This window comes from Rhineura floridana, chromosome 1 (assembly GCF_030035675.1).
Source record: "Rhineura floridana isolate rRhiFlo1 chromosome 1, rRhiFlo1.hap2, whole genome shotgun sequence".
Classification (NCBI taxonomy): domain Eukaryota; kingdom Metazoa; phylum Chordata; class Lepidosauria; order Squamata; family Rhineuridae; genus Rhineura; species Rhineura floridana.
Genome location: NC_084480.1, coordinates 12,119,198 through 12,136,232, shown reverse-complemented (window position 1 = coordinate 12,136,232; position 17,035 = coordinate 12,119,198).

Genomic DNA, 17,035 nt, shown 5'->3' with positions numbered 1-17,035 from the left:
GATTCTTTGAGGGAAGCCATGACTGTTTAAAGTGGAATGGTAGTGGAATAATTGTATGGTGTGAATGTTTCTGTGGGTGATGTCTGATGAACATGTTCTGTCAGTGCAAGGATTTCTGCTTGTGCAATGGAACTTCTTCCCTCTCCTCCCCCCTCATCCCCCCTAAATCTGTTCTAGGGGTTCCCCCAACCCTTTGGGGAGATTTGGGAAGGGTGCAGGGCACATGCAAGGAAAAGAGAGGGGTAAGTTCCACTGCAGAAACCTTAATCCTTACACTGATGGGACATGTTAGCTGGCTGCTGCCCTATATAATTTTTTTAAAAAAATTAAAACTGATGAATAACTGCTAGATTTTTTTCTTAAGAAAAAGAGGAGCCAATCCTATGCGTGTCTGCTCAGAAATAAGTCCCTTGCTTTTCAGTGGGGCTTACTTCTAGGAAGTGCTTATAAAGACTGCAGCGTTAATTAAAGCAAATCTGCAGCCCAAGCCAAAGAGAGATACTTTTATCATCCTAAATTAATTGACAGGATTTACAGCTGTTTCTACCCTGATAACTGAGTAACAGGTGTGTGTATACTTGCATATGAGGTCTGTAGGTTATGTTTGGTGTAGCAGTTGTAGAGATGGCCTTAAAAGACACCAAGAAGGGAGCCATATGCACCACCTGAGGGAAGGAATTCCAAAAGTGGGGACCCCCCACTGAAAAGGCCCTGTCTTCCCTGGTACCTGCCACTGTGATCATTCTTGGCAGCAGCTTGTGGGTACAATGGTGCCCTTGAAGACTTTCCCTGGGCTCTATGAAGCCTCTGATTCCTGGCCCCTGCGTCTGCTATAGTGGCACAAGACTCTCATTACATGTTTTTCCCCCTCAACATGGCTATTCCTTTGCAGATGTTGGTTTTAGAGACTCCCCTATACCTTCCCTGTGTTTCCACCACCTGAGAAACAGCAATGGTGCATTTTACAATGGTCTCGAGACCTGTAAGGAGTGTTATGTAACAGAACGTGATGTTATGCAAGAGAGCTAGTTAATGCTCTTAACAGCAGACAGTAAATTCTTTTGCCACCCCAGCTCTATAATTGTCACTCCCAGGGAATGACCTTAGTTTCCTTTTCTGTAAAAGAATCAACTTATAAGTTGAAGGGAGGAGGCTTAACAGGTTGCTAATGGGAGAAGGAACTCTGGTGTGACTAAGAGACCTTGTCAGTTTTATGTACAGAATAAAATAACTCTAATTTAGCCGTCTTCAACTTTTTCAAACTTGGAGTTCCCCTTTAGCCCAAACATGCCTTTGGGGACCCATTATTTAATTTTTGAAACTAGTGGATCCCAGACTTCCCCTCTTGGACCACTTATTGAGGATCTTGGAAGACCACTTAGGCTCCTTTCACACTGCACTTTATTCCATTAATGTGACAATTTCTTATCTGGTGCATTATATTTGACCCTTCACATGATGTAAAAGTCACTTTCGGAAAATCTAGTGGAATGTTGGAATCTAGTGGAATGTAGTGGAAGGTTAGAATTCATTTTCGTGATAAATAAAACCAGAAATAATCAGTTTGCAAATCTGGGAAACCAGAAGATTGCGGGAGCTTTATGCCAGCTTCAGCTGCTCCTGTGACGGGCATCCTAGCATGCAATGCGCTCCCACCCTTTAAGTGCACCAGGTTTTTTTACATGACGAAAATTGTCCCAGTATTCCGGTGTAGGCACAGGTAGCAGAACTCCTTTCCTCTTTTTCCTACACACACATACCTGTGTCCAGACACTAACTGAAGCAGTGAGTTATGGAGGAACTACAGTGCGCATGTATATAACAGCCCAGTGAGGAATAAAAGCAAGGTGCTGTTCATTGCAGCTGTGTGAAAGACAGTTGCGCAAAATGCCAGCATATTGGCCGAAAAGGCCATGGTTCCTTAACGCAACAGGTACCAGAAAGGAAGAAATTTTAGAAATCAGGACAGAACTGCTACCATTTTAATCTGTTACACTAACACAATAAGCCCCATGTCTAAATGCAGCCTTAATTAGTTTTCGGCCTTATGTAATGATAGACATGTGCTGTGCTAGATGCTGTATGATTTTTAATTGTATTAATTCCTGCTTCTTTGATTTCTTAAATATTTTATTGTATTATAATTTGAATTCCATAGAATTCAAATTTTAATACAGTATAATAAAAATAAGAAATGAAGAAAGCAATAAAATACAATTAAAATCAATATTAATATTTAATGTAACGGATGTGCCATCTCCTGTCTTCAACTACAAATACACACCCACATCCCGAGTGGACCACCTGAATGAAGCTTGTGGACCACAGTTTGGGCACCCCTGTTTAAACCATATATTTGGTTGGTGATGGGCTGCTGTTGTGATTCACCTTAGGTCAGGATGTGGCCCAGTAGTGGGTCCTGACCCATCACTTGAAGACCTGTGCACTAATGAACCTATTTATGTATTTCATGGAACAAAGAGCGCCAATGTGATGTAGTGGTTAGAGTGTTGGCTTAGGAACTGGGAGACCAGGGTTCGAATCTCTACTTGGCTATGAAGCTCACTGGGTGACCTTAGGCCAGTCACTGCCTCTCAGCTTAGCCTACCTCACAGGTTTGTTGTGGGAATTAAATGAGGAGGGGGAGAACCATGTATGCCACCTTGAGCTCCTTGGAGAAAAGGTGAGATATAAATGCAACAAATAAATAAATAAAGGAACTCCATAGGAAGAATACCATGTAACAGATGAATTTATGAAGAAGTTCAGTGCCATCACTTGTGGATTTTTATCACGCTACATATGTTATTTAGGTCACTACTCTCAGGATATTTGTGCTATCTGTGACTGTTTTGTACAAACCATCCCATATCCCACAGGTGTGTGTTTGGGACAGGTGAATCTGACAGTTTCAGGTTTTCTCTGTTTCTCATTATTCCAGTCTTCCATTCTCCCCATTTCCACATCTGTGATTTTTTTAAAGTCCTCATGAAAATTCATCAGTATTTTAGTGCAAATTTTTTCTAAGATCCTCCTAATATATTTGCTTGCAATTTTGCCTCAAACACACATTTTTGCATTTGGTCATCCCTGTTAAATTTCATTCTGTTGTTTTCAGTCCAGTACTCCAGCCTATCAAGATCCCTTTGAATTTTGTTTGTCTCCCAGGGTATTAGCTATCTCTCCCAATTTTGTATCATCATATCATATTTGATAAGCATTCCTGGCACTCCTCATCCAAGTCATTAATAAAAATGTTGAAGAGCTCTGGGCCTAGGACTGTGGTACCCCACTTGTTACCTCCCCCCAGTCTGAGAAGGAACCTCTGGTCCATGTGCTTTTAGATCATATCCTGTGACCTATTTATTATGAAGTGATCTGTCCCTCTCCAAGCCAGGGGAATCCATACCTGAATGCTGGCTTCCACACAAGGGTTCCACACAAATTCTGAAATGGTATTAATCGATTTGGTCTGGATGCACATCAGGACTTGCTTCCACATAGCAGTGTATATCCAGATGTAGAGCGTCCCACGGAAGAGGCTTTCTGGTGGTGGCTCCACGTCTTTGGAATAATCTCCCCCCTTGAAGTGTGTCTTGCCCCAACCTTATATTCTTTAAGATGCCAGGTAAAAAAACTCACCCTTTTGTTGAGGCTGATGGGTTAAGGACATTCTTATGATGTTAATTATGTAAATTGTGAGAATTATTTTCATATTCCTATTTATGACATTTTTTACATTACTTTATTCATGTAAAGTAGGGGGACCTTTTTTATCCTAATGGGATTGTTCTCCTCTGGGCAACATTCCACGGCCCACAGGCCACAGCCACAGGCAAAGTGGTTAGAGCAATTAGTGTACATTTCCCCTTTGCATAGTAGGCTAGTTTCTCCACACACTCATATAAACTCTTCTCTATTCTCCTTTTCAGGACAGACAAAAGGAAGTGCTTCTTCACACAGCGCATAGTTGAACTATGGAATTTGCTCCCACAAGAGGCAGTGGTGGCCACCAACTTGGATGGCTTTAAAAAGGGTTAGACAAATTCATGGAGGATAAGACCATCAATAGAGAGCCAGGGTGGTGTAGTGGTTAAGGTGTTGGACTACGACCTGGGAGACCCGGGTTCAAATCCCCACATAGCCATGAAGCTCACTGGGTGACCTTGCGCCAGTCACTGCCTCCCAGCCTCATGAAAACCCTATTCATAGGGTCACCATAAGTCGAAATCGACTCGAAGGCAGTACATTTACATTTTTTAAGACTGTCAACGGCTGGTAGCCACGATGGCTATGCTCTGCCTCAACAGCTGGGGGCAGCCTGCTTCTGAATACCAGTTGCTGGAAAGTGCAGGAGAGGAAAGTGGTCTTGCAGACTTCCCATTGGGGGCATCTGGCTGGCCATGGTGAGAACAGGATGCTGGACTAGATGGACCTCCTTGGGCCTGATCCAGCAGGCTCTTCTGATGTTCTTATATTCAGGCAACTCAGAGGTATTATCAGGGTTCCAGCCCCGCAAAAACACTCAAGGAGGTGCAAAGCAGAGCCAGGGAGGAGTGTGGCTTGAGCAGAGTCCTGAGGGCCAGATAGAGAGGTCTGGAGGGCCACATTTGACCCCTGTTGTAAATCATCTGGTCACCATTTTGGGTGAAGGACATCTCCTCATAAATAGATAAATACCCTTTCATGCTATTGATGGAGAGGTTATCTTTTCCTATCCAACTAGCAACAGGAGTGTAGTCATCTGGGGTTGTGGGTGGGTCGTAGACCTGTTACTTTTTTGGGAGTAGGGTCTCAGTCAGGTCCCAATGTATGAGCCAATCAGCATGAAAATGGAGTGTGTTAGCCATTGAGTCCTTGGCCTTCCATGCTGACTGGAGCCAATTAGAGTGAAAGGAGGTGAGCCAGCCTCTGAGAAGACTCTTCTCAGTAGCTAACACACAGCCTCCACTTTCATGCTGATTGGCTCCTAGGGACGTCTGTTGCAGTGGAGATGACAGGGAGACAAGGGAATATGGAAAGGGGCCATGGCTATGAGGGTGTGTGGCATGACTGTCATGAAGGGACCCTGCACTCCTGAATTTGTCACTACACTACTGACTAGCAGTCCCATTGGGAAGGCATATCTCACCTACCAGCTCACTTGGTCCACTAGTACCATGCAAAATCTTTGCTGCATCATCCTGAGACTCCTCAGGTAGGTCACAATGCACGGCCAAGGATAGAGCATTTTAATAGAATCTTTGATCTGCTGTTCACAAGGGCAGGGAAAAGATTTTTATAGAAGGGGATAAAGGTAAGCAAATAATATTAGCACATATAAATGCACTGTGGCACAATAAAACCAGTATCTATATCAGTCTCCATATCTATATCTATGAAGCCGTCTTCACAGTCCACTAAGCCATTTCACAACAAAGCTGAATGCTGGGAGCTTGCATTCCTTCCCGAGGTTTTCCTAGTCTGGCTTGTGTGGCGCTGCAATTTAGAGAAGAATACCTTGGATCCATCATAATTATGGAAGGCATGGACATTGTGTATACCCTGAGGGAAGGACCTCTGCTTTACCCACAGGGCATGGCTGTGTCTCACGTACACAGGGCAAAGTTTATGAAAGCAAATGCACACAACTGGGAATTGCACATGGGGAGCAATGTATGTGAATGTCTGGAAAACCACTCCCCCCAGCTGAAAATCCACTCCCAAACACAACCAGCAAACCAACCAATTTAAAGTTTGGTCAGATGTACCTGTTGTTTCATGAATATTCACTAATAGGCAAAAAAACCCCTTGTGGTTTAAGAACACGTATAGCCAACAGATATTTCTATCAAACTTTAAAAAGCAGGGAAATTGGGCAGCTATAGTGAATGCACCAGGAGAGCAGGAGACCTGACCTCCTCTCTGAGATATTGTACTGCCCTACAAATGTGTCAAAAGGCAAACACAATTTGGGTTGGTCTCTCACAGTCCAGTCCACTTCCTGTGTAGGTTGGAAGAATTTGGTAACTTGTGCCTCTGAGCATATGGTGAGTGGTGGCAACACCTGCAATCAGCCCAAAGAATAGAAAGAAGACATGTGCTGTGCTGATCTTGTTTTAGCAGGGAGGAAGCAACAATATTGAGACAGTTGATGTATTCAGATATTCACTTTAAATATGTTTGATTTACTTTGCAATTGTGAAGTTAATGAAGGGGAGAGGAGGAGGGGGAGGGAAGGAGCAGGAGGGAGGGGATTGGAGGGAAGAGGAGGGGAAGGCAGGTTTGGTTATTTGCAAGCTTTTTCAGTTCAGTGGGATTTACTCAGAGCTTGGAAAAGTTACTTTTTTGAACTACAACTCCCAACAGCCCCAGCCAGCATAACCACTGGATTGGGCTGATGGGGGTTGTAGTTCAAAAAAGTAACTTTTCCAAGCTCTGTGCAGTTATGCTGAGGATAGGTGAAACTGACCTGGGGGAGGGGCAGAGATGAGGGAGGAGTGGGAAGGGGAAGGGAGGAGGAGGAGAGGAAGGGTAGGGCGGAAGGTTCTCAAAGAACTCAAATGTGAAATTGCTGATCTGCTAACTAAAATATGTAACTTGTCCCTTGGGTCCTCCTCCGTGCCTGAGGACTGGAAAGTGGCAAATGTAACGCCAATATTCAAAAAGGGATCCAGAGGGGATCCCGGAAATTACAGGCCAGTTAGCTTAACTTCTGTCCCTGGAAAACTGGTAGAAAGTATTATTAAAGCTAGATTAACTAAGCACATAGAAGAACAAGCCTTGCTGAAGCAGAGCCAGCATGGCTTCTGCAAGGGAAAGTCCTGTCTCAGTAACTTATTAGAATTCTTTGAGCGTGTCAACAAGCATATAGATAGAGGTGATCCAGTGGACATAGTATACTTAGACTTTCAAAAAGCATTTGACAAGGTACCTCACCAAAGGCTTCTGAGGAAGCTTAGCAGTCATGGAATAAGAGGAGAGGTCCTCTTGTGGATAAGGAATTGGTTAAGAAGCAGAAAGCAGAGAGTAGGAATAAACGGATAGTTCTCCCAATGGAGGGCTGTAGAAAGTGGAGTCCCTCTAGGATCGGTATTGGGACCTGTACTTTTCAACTTGTTCATTAATGACCTAGAATTAGGAGTGAGCAGTGAAGTGGCCAAGTTTGCTGACGACACTAAATTGTTCAGGGTTGTTAAAACAAAAAGGGATTGTGAAGAGCTCCAAAAAGACCTCTCCAAACTGAGTGAATGGGTGGAAAAATGGCAAATGCAATTCAATATAAACAAGTGTAAAATTATGCATATTGGAGCAAAAAATCTTAATTTCACATATATGCTCATGGGGTCTGAACTGGCGGTGACCGACCAGGAGAGAGACCTCAGGGTTGTAGTGGACAGCACGATGAAAATGTCGACCCAGTGTGCGGCAGCTGTGAAAAAGGCAAATTCCATGCTAGCGATAATTAGGAAAGGTATTGAAAATAAAACAGCCGATATCATAATGCCGTTGTATAAATCTATGGTGCGGCCGCATTTGGAATACTGTGTACAGTTCTGGTCGCCTCATCTCAAAAAGGATATTATAGAGTTGGAAAAGGTTCAGAAGAGGGCAACCAGAATGATCAAGGGGATGGAGCGACTCCCTTACGAGGAAAGGTTGCAGCATTTGGGGCTTTTTAGTTTAGAGAAAAGGCGGGTCAGAGGAGACATGATAGAAGTGTATAAAATGATGTATGGCATTGAGAAAGTGGATAGAGAAAAGTTCTTCTCCCTCTCTCATAATACTAGAACTCGTGGACATTCAAAGAAGCTGAATGTTGGAAGATTCAGGACAGACAAAAGGAAGTACTTCTTTACTCAGCGCATAGTTAAACTATGGAATTTGCTCCCACAAGATGCAGTAATGGCCACCAGCTTGGATGGCTTTAAAAGAAGATTAGACAAGTTCATGGAGGACAGGGCTATCAATGGCTACTAGCCGTGATGGCTGTACTCTGCCACCCTAGTCAGAGGCAGCATGCTCTGAAAACCAGTTGCTGGAAGCCTCAGGAGGGGAGAGTGTTCTTGCACTTGGGTCCTGCTTGCGGGCTTCCCCCAGGCACCTGGTTGGCCACTGTGAGAACAGGATGCTGGACTAGATGGGCCACTGGCCTGATCCAGCAGGCTCTTCTAATGTTCTTAAGGTGGAGGTGAGAGGGGGAGGGGAGGGGATTGTGGAGATGGGCACTGGGCAGAGGGGAAGCCCCTTTCCTTTCGAAAAGGAAAACATTGTGAACAGTATCATTTCAGCATTTCCCCCACCTTTTTATTCTACAGCAGGCACATGAAGCCTCCAACCCAAATTTAAACCAAAGCTGTCCCTGGCCACATCCACACCAGACCTTTATTTCACTTTGGACAGTCATGGCTTCCCCCAAAGAATCCTGGGAAGTGTAGTTTGTGAAGGGTGCTCAGAGTTGTTAGGAGACACCCCATTCCCCTCACAGAGCTCCATTCTCTGGGAAGACAGGCTGACTGTTCAACCACTCTGGCCACTGGAGGTCTGTCAGATGAATACGAGTCTCCTAAAAACTCTGGCGTGGGTGTCTGGTGTGGGTGTGGCTCCCTGATTAGCCAAGCCAAACAGCTGTCTCGCTTTTAGAACACTGACAGTTGGTTCTTACTGAGCATGCCTGCACTATCATATACTCGAATGTCAATTTTCTTAAATTAATTAAAAATCATTTTTTAACCTTTTAAACTGCAGAAGATGAAGGTCAGAATATGGAGCAAGGGCAGCAATATGATTGCAGGTACTCTGTGAACATAGCTGATTTTTAATTAATTTCAACAAATTATGAGACCACTGACAAAAAAAGTTCAACAGGGGTCTGGATTTTTTACTTGTGTTTCAGACTTTAAAGTCTCGATTCTCTCTGAGTGTTTTGTGTATTGCTGTGAAAACTTAGAGGGTTGTTAAGCAAGCATTTCTGAGTTTAGGACCATATGCTTTTAAGATTTTGTTTTGAAATTAGCTTATGGGAAGTGGCAGAATGGCATGTGGGGTATTTTCACTTTAACATGGTGGATTATAAAAAATCCATGCTGTCATGGTTGTATAATTATGTCTTTTCCAAGGCACTTGAGCAGTGATGGAATGATCTGTCAATTTTTCTTCTCTCAGTTTCTCATTTTTCCAGTCTTAAATTCAGTTCTCCACATTTTTGCAGCAATTCGGGGATTATTTTTAAAAAAAATCTTCATGAAAATTCATTAGCATTTTTCTTAACAAACAACATTTTTGCATGCAGTTTTACCTTTGACTAATGTACACATTTTGCAAGCAATTTCTCCTAATATATTGCATGTTTGTATGTTATTTTCATGCATATATCCATTTTTATGCATACCTTTCCCTATTATACACCTTTTAAATATTTTATTTTATTCAGATTTTTTTGAAATACAATAGCAAACAATAAATACATCAAGGTCTTGAGTACAAACTTCTGCAAGGTCCATAACAAAGCTAGGGCTGATTTAAGGAGGGCAGAGCATGAAAAAGTTACTTTTTAAATTAATTAATTAATTAATTTGATTTCTTAGTCGCCCATCTGGCTGGCCATCCAGCCACTCTGGGCAATGTACAAAATGAACAAAATAACACAAAATGACACACCAACTTATTTGAACTACAACTCCCATCAGCCCTAGCCAGCATGGCCACTGGATTGGGCTGATGGGAGTTGTAGTTCAAAAAAGTAACTTTTCCAAGCTCTGAATTTATTTATTTATTTATATTTATTAATTGAATTTATATCCCGCCCCATAGCCAAAGCTCTCTGGGCGGTTCACAACAGATAAACATCCAATATACAATTAAAACATATATAAACAAGTTAAAAACTAAACCTAATCAAACACATAAACAACTATAAAACTCAATACTAAATGTTAAATGTTAAAAAGTATTAAATTGATTGAATATTAAGATGTTAACAAGTTAAGATATCAATATCAAATATCAAAATGTTAAAAATATTAAATATTAAAATGTTAAAATGCCTGAGAGAAGAGGAAGGTTTTTACCTGGCGCCGAAAAGATAACAATGTTGGTGCCAGGCGTACCTCATCAGGGAGAGAATTCCATAATTCAGGGGCCACCACTGCGAAAGCCCGTTTTCTCGTTGTCACCTTCCGGGCTTCTCTCTGAGTAGGCCCCCGTAGGAGGGCCTTTGATGTTGATCGCAGCGTACGGGTAGGTTCATATCGGGAGAGGCGTTCCATCAGGTATTGTGGTCCCAGGCCTTGTAAGGCTTTATAAGTTAAAACCAGCACCTTGAATCGAGCCCGGAAGCATATAGGCAGCCAGTGCAAGCGGGCCAGAATCGGTGTTATATGTTCGGACCTCCGAGTCCCTGTTAACAGTCTGGCCACTGCATTAAGCACAAGCTGTAGCTTCCGAACCGTCTTCAAAGGCAGCCCCACGTAGAGTGCATTGCAGTAGTCCAATTTTGAGGTTACCAGTGCATGGACAACTGAAGCAAGGTTTTCCCTGTCCAGATAGGGGTGTAGTTGGGCCACCAACAGAAGTTGATAGAAAGCACTCCGTGCCACCGAGTGCCACTGAAGGAGGGTAAGAAGCTAAAAGTGGGATGCCATTTGTGCAATTAAGTAAAAAATCTGATAAAATAAGGACTCCTGAAGAAGAAAAAGGGGAAATTAAACATAAAAGAAAAAAAAAGTGCAAAATGGGCAGGGAAAAATCAGAGAGAGAAAGAGAGAGAGAACAGTATATAGAGCAGGGAAATCAGAGATATTTTCAGATAAACTTGCTCTTGGCTGAGAGAAGTAACATGAGCTGCTGTTCATTAGCATGGGTCACAAATGTCCACCATATCGCCACAAAAATCCTCTGGTTCAGTGTCCCCTCCGAAGCACTTTCAAGTGGTGAGCAAATTTTTCTGCAATGGCAGCATGCAAAGGCTTTTTAAACCACTTATCCATTGTCATAACTGGCATCCTTCAGTCCTACGTGATGATCATGCAATTTGTCCTAATAAAACACATTTTTGTAGGCAGTTTTGACTAATGTACACATTTTTGCAAGCAGCTTCTTGTCATATAATGCATTTCTGTATGTTATTTTCACTCCTATATTCCATTTCATGCACATTTTCCCCTAATATATGCATTGGTTGGTTGGCGAACTGTGTTGCAAAATTTGAACACGTGCAAATTTCGAACGATCACTGTGTTTCGATTCTCCTATTGCTTTGGAAAGTGCAAATTTGATAGATTTGGCTTTAAATGAGAATTTAATGGAGGTTTTCCTCCATCCCTATACCTGCGATTTTTTCCCCCTCCCTTTAAGCTCTTCTTTTCAGCATAGTTTCAGTCCAACTCCTATTGTGCATATAGAAGGACCGTAGCTCAGTGGCAGAGCACGTGCTTTGCATTCAGAAGGTCCCAAGTTCAATCCCCAGCATCTCCATGTAGGGCTGGGAGAGATTCCTGCCTGAAATCCTGAATCAGTGTAGATCAGATGTGATGCTGGACTACAGTTCCCAGTATCCCAGTATCACTAGTCATTGGCTATGCTGCCTGGGGCTGATGGGAGTTGGAGTCCAACAACATCTGGAGTGCACCATGTTGGCCACCCCTGATGTCAATGATACTGAGCTAGAAGAACCAGTGGAGACCCTGTTGGGAACCCTGCCCAGAGCAGCAGCCAGGACCCTAATTAAGATGACGAGAGGCTGGCCATAACACCAGCCCAGCAGCATGGGAGGCAAGTGTCAGGACCTCCACCTGGAGCAGCAGCCTGAGCCCTAGCCAACTCAGACTGACCAGTCCTATCCACCAGTCCAGCAGCACCAGGGGATGACCCAGGTCTCAGTATCGTGCCTAGATCTACACCAGGGTTGGGGAACTTTTGGATGGACTCCAACTCCCATCTGCCCCAGCCATCATGGCCAATGATCAGGGATGATTGGAGTTGTAGTCCAAGAACATCTCGAGGGCCTAAGGTCCTCCAGCTCTGGTCTAAGCTATTGCCTGAACCTTAGTGGATCAGTGACTGTGGCCCAAGACCACTGAGGCAGGACCTCCAGCACCGATAACCTCCAAGTCTGGGATGTACTGCCTTCTAGTTGATCCCGACTTATGGTGACCCTATGAATGGGGTTTTCATGGCAAGCGGTATTCAGAGGGGGTTTACCATTGCCTTCCTCTGAGGCTCAGAGGCGGTGACTGGCCCAAGGTCACCCAGTGAGCTGCACCAAATATCCCAACCATTTCCACAGCAGGGATCCACAGCAGGTGAGCCACAGGTCACCGTGTCAATGCTGGCAATGCATATGAAGGAACTTACTGGAGAAGAGGCCTGTGCCTTTGAGGCCTTCCATCCCTCAACAAAGGGGTGGAAACCGGGCAGGTGATTTGGCCCTGGGACAACAAAAGCTTCCAGTTCACTCTTGGACTTTGTTGGAATGAGTTCCTCACTCAGGAATATCGATTGTGTTCTGTGGGCTCCTTGTCAAAACTCAAAATCAGAAGAGACAAAAACCATAGCAGATGGCTCATAATTCTATTCTGGAATGGCGTTGAGGGGTCCTCCCCATGAAACTGGGATTTAGGAGCAGCTGAATGCAGGGCAAAGTGACATTCCAAAGCAGTCAAGGGATGGCATGCTGGATGCCCTCTCAATGGGACTTAGCAGAGTGAAAAGAGGTCCCAGCTTGAATCCGTGGGGATTTTCTTTTAGAAAAGAATCACAAGTCCCCTCAAACTGTATGGTTCTGTTGCTGCAGATTAATTAACACAGAGCACAATGGTGTGATTGTCCATGTGTCCTCTGACTGTTCTCATACTTGGCTGCGTGATGGGCTGCTCAGTCATTACCCAGAAATCCCCCTATAGTTTTACAATTTGCTGCTGTATTGGAAACCGGGACAGCTGTTACTCTATTTCCCCTCTCCCTCCAGTTCCCAGTCTTGTTATGTGTCCCCTGTCACACCTGCTGCATAGCTGGAAGAGCAGGAGGAGAATGTATTAGTTTGTGTGTGTGTGTGTGTGTGTGGGCAGGCAGAAGTAACAGAAGCTGCAAATGCCTTGCTTTCCAATTCAGCACCCAAATAGAAAGAGGATTGCAGGGTTGTTAGCAAGCCTGCCTCATTGCCATTGAATGCTGTCATCGTTTTGTCCCAAGCGGACTGAACAGGGCCGGCCCTAGCATTGGGTAGAGGGAGGCGACGGCCTCAGGCAGCAGATGCTGTGGGGCAGGCAGCAGCGGTGAGGTGCTTGAGGACTAAGCTGAGTCTGCCATGCTGTGGCCTGCCCTGTGCCCCAAAAACTATCCTGCTGCCCTCAGGTCCAGCGGAGGATGCTGCCCATCACCAATGTTGGAATAAAATTCAGCTGCCAGTCCAACTGGATTCTGTATGTGGAACGGAGGGGGCACCATCTTCTCTACCTCAAGCCCCCAAATCCCTCGGGCCGGCTCCACTTGTGAAAACAATAACTCTCTTGCTGTGGACAGATCACCACCCAGTGAGATGTTATTGTGACTTCACGCGCCTGCAGATGGGATGGGTGGGCCATTTATGAGATCTGGATGGCCTCTGTGGGATGAGCCATGCCAAGCGGTTCTACCCTGTAAAGGGCTGGCTGAGAGCGGAAGGAACATAACGGAAGAACATAAGAAGAGACCTGCTGGATCAGGCAAGTGGCCCATAGAAACACAGGAAGCTGCCATATACTGAGTCAGACCGTTGGTCCATCTAGATCAATATTGTTTGCACTGACTGGCAGCAGCTCTCCAGGGTTTCAGACAGGAGTCTCTCTGAGCCCTGCCTGGAGATGCTGCAGATTGAACCTGGGACCCTCTGCATAGGATGCTCTGTCAGTGAGCCACAGCGCTTCTCCATCTAGTCCAGCTTCCTGTTCTTCACAGTGGCCAGCCAGATGCGGCAATGGGAAGCCTACAAGCAGGATCTGAGGGCAAGAGCACTCTCCTCTCCTGTGGTTTCCAGCAACTGGCATTCAGAAGCATACTGCCTCCAACAGAGGAAATATTACCTTATCCTCCATGAATGTGTCTAATACTCTTTTGAAGTTGTCCAAGTTGGTGGCCATCACTATGTTGTGTGGGAGCGAATTCCATCGTTTACCTTTGCTTTGTGTGAAGAAGTACTTTCTTGTGCCTGCCTTGAACCTGTTCTGTTCTGCCAAGACTCCTGTGGCGGACAGTGCAATCCACAGGGACATTCAGCACCATCACTGGCCAGTGGAAACACTGTTTGTGTTTATTGCACTGAAGGTTCGGTGTAACTCATCCTTATATCTGCAGGAGGAGGAGGAGGTGGCTTCAGTCTCTGTCGACAGCTCACTTCTCACCCACGGTTGCACTAAAACAAATTCCAATAGATTAGCCAAAGATAAAAGCGATTGGTTATAACTCTCAGTACATTTATCAGCCTGCCTGTTCCTGCTCTAGAGCAGCCTTAGCCAAGCTGGTGTCCTTGAGATGTTTTGGACAACAACTCCCATCACTTCCAGCCAGTGCTTCCAGCAATATCTGGAGGGCACCACACTGACTACCTCTGCATTAGAGAATGTCCCCTCCTTTAGGATCGCCCCCTTCAAATGCACTGAAGTAATCTGTGTGGACTGGCTTCCACCTTTGCCAGAGGCTCAACTGGTGGTGACACTGGGCAAGGCTTTTTTTGCTGTGACCTCCTCATTCTCCTTATGCAAATCTATCTCCAGAGAGGCCCACCAGGCTAGGGTTTTCCCCCCTCCCCTTTAATTGTCAAGAGGTTCATTTCAGCAGGCCGCTGTTAGCTTCCGAGCCGACATCTGTTTTCTGGAATCTGCTGGGAAGATTTATTCCGACACTCCGACACTGCTGACTTGCACTCTAGATGACATGCTGCTGATTTGTGTGTTTTAAGTTGTTGTCCTCTTTTCATCTTGTTGTTTTATAGTTCATTGTCAACCACCCTGAAGACTTTGATGGAGCCATGTATGTGGAGCTCAAAATATATTATCACAATAATAACAAGATGAATAACAATTTATATGGCTGTGCACAGCTTTCCTACCTGATGCTCCACCCCCGGGCAGCCCTGGATTGCTCCAAGCAGCCGGACCCGGGGCTGGCTGGGGCTGTTCCGACACAACTCGGCTCGAGCCTGGATCCCCTCAGAATCAGCCCAATTTGGTTTGGTGTTGGGCCGAATGCTGTGCATAACCCATGCAATTTATAAACTACTATTCATGTGCATTGTGTTTTTCAAAAAACAGCTTTGGCAGGCCTCCAAGGGGCTTATAGACAAAGGGAAAGAGAAGAGAAGAGAAGAGAAGGGAAATGGAGGCAGAGGTAAAGAGAAGAATCGGTAGTATTTCAGTTGCATATGTGTTGGCTTAGTTAATATGGTCAGAATAAAGGTCTATTTACATAGGGATCATAGAATCATAGAATAGTAGAGTTGGAAGGGGCCTATAAGGCCATCGAGTCCAACCCCCTGCTCAATGCAGGAATCCAAATCCAAGCATTCCTGACAGATGGCTGTCCAGCTGCCCCTTGAAGGCCTCCAGTGTCGGAGAGCCCACTACCTCTCTAGGTCATTGGTTCCATTGTCATATGGCTCTAACAGTTAGGAGGTTTTCCTGATGTCCAGTCGAAATCCGGCTTTCTGCAACTTGAGCCCATTATTCTGTGTCCTGCACTCTGTGACAATCAAGAAGAGATCCCAGCCCTCCTCTGTGTGACAACCTTTCATGTACCTGAAGAGTGCTATCCTATCTCCCCTCAGTCTTCTCTTCTCCAGGCTAAACATGCCCAGTTCTTTCAGTCTCTTCTCATAGGGCTTTGTTTCCAGTTCCCTGATCATCCTTGTTGCCCTCCTCTGAACCTGTTCCAGTTTGTTTGCATCCTTCTTGAAGTGCGGAGACCAGAACTGGATGCAGGTTCTTCTCTATCTCCTGTTTTTCATCTTCTAGCGACACCAGCCTCCCCAGGGGTTTGACCCACAGCCTCCCTGGGGAGTGAGCCCCATGAATTTAGTTCTGACTTTAGCCACTTAACTGACTGGTCTTATACATTTTTACTCAAAAGTAGTAATTAAATAAATTGGGACTTCTCATATATATTTTTCAGTTACATTCATCCTGAGCCCATGAATATTGTGTCGTGTGTGAAAATGCTCTGACCGTTGCAGTTTAAGGCTGAAGTATGACGTTTAATAATAAATAAACAAATAAACAACCACCTGCCCTTCACCCGGAGGTCCCAGGTGGGTTACAAGAATTTGAAAACACATACTTAAAAAAAACCCCTAAACAACACCACAGAAAATAGGTTGGGTCCGAAAAATATCCATCTCAGGTGTCGAAGGCCAGGCTAAAGAGGTGCGTCTTCAGCATTTGGCCAACGTTGTACAATGAAGTTGCCAGGCGCACCTCGGTGGGGAGGGAGTTCCACAGGTTAGGGGTTGCCTTACAGAAGGAAATCTTGCTGAAATCTTGGAGATTTAACTGCAACTCTACATTACAAGGGGCCAGCCCAGAAGTTAAATGATACCTTTTTGGTCAATCCTATGCATGCTCAGAAGAAAGTCCCACTGAATTCAATGGGGTTTTCTCCCTGGTAATTATGCTTAGGGTTGCAGCCTTATTTAATTTTTTTAAAAGACTCTGCCTCCCTCTGGTGGCTGAATGCAAACACACATGCCATACTAACAAACCCTTTCCCTCCCGACGTCTTTCAGAAGGGAACATTTGAAAATTCTGGTTTGGCAAATGTTTTCCCCCAAAGTTTAGCTGCAACAAAGTCTCAGAACTTAGAACGGAAGAGATAATTCTTGGGGACGCATGAATCTGGTGTTGCACCATCTCTGGTTAGAGCAGGGGCAGGGGAAATCTGGAAAAGTACAAACTTTGAAAGGCGGTTGTGTTTCGGTTCGCGTATTTGAAAAAGTGTGAATTAGGCAAGTTCACTTTAAAATGTAAACTACATTGCATTTTTCTCCCCGCAACACTCCCTAGTCACACACAGTTTGGCCCCAAATGGA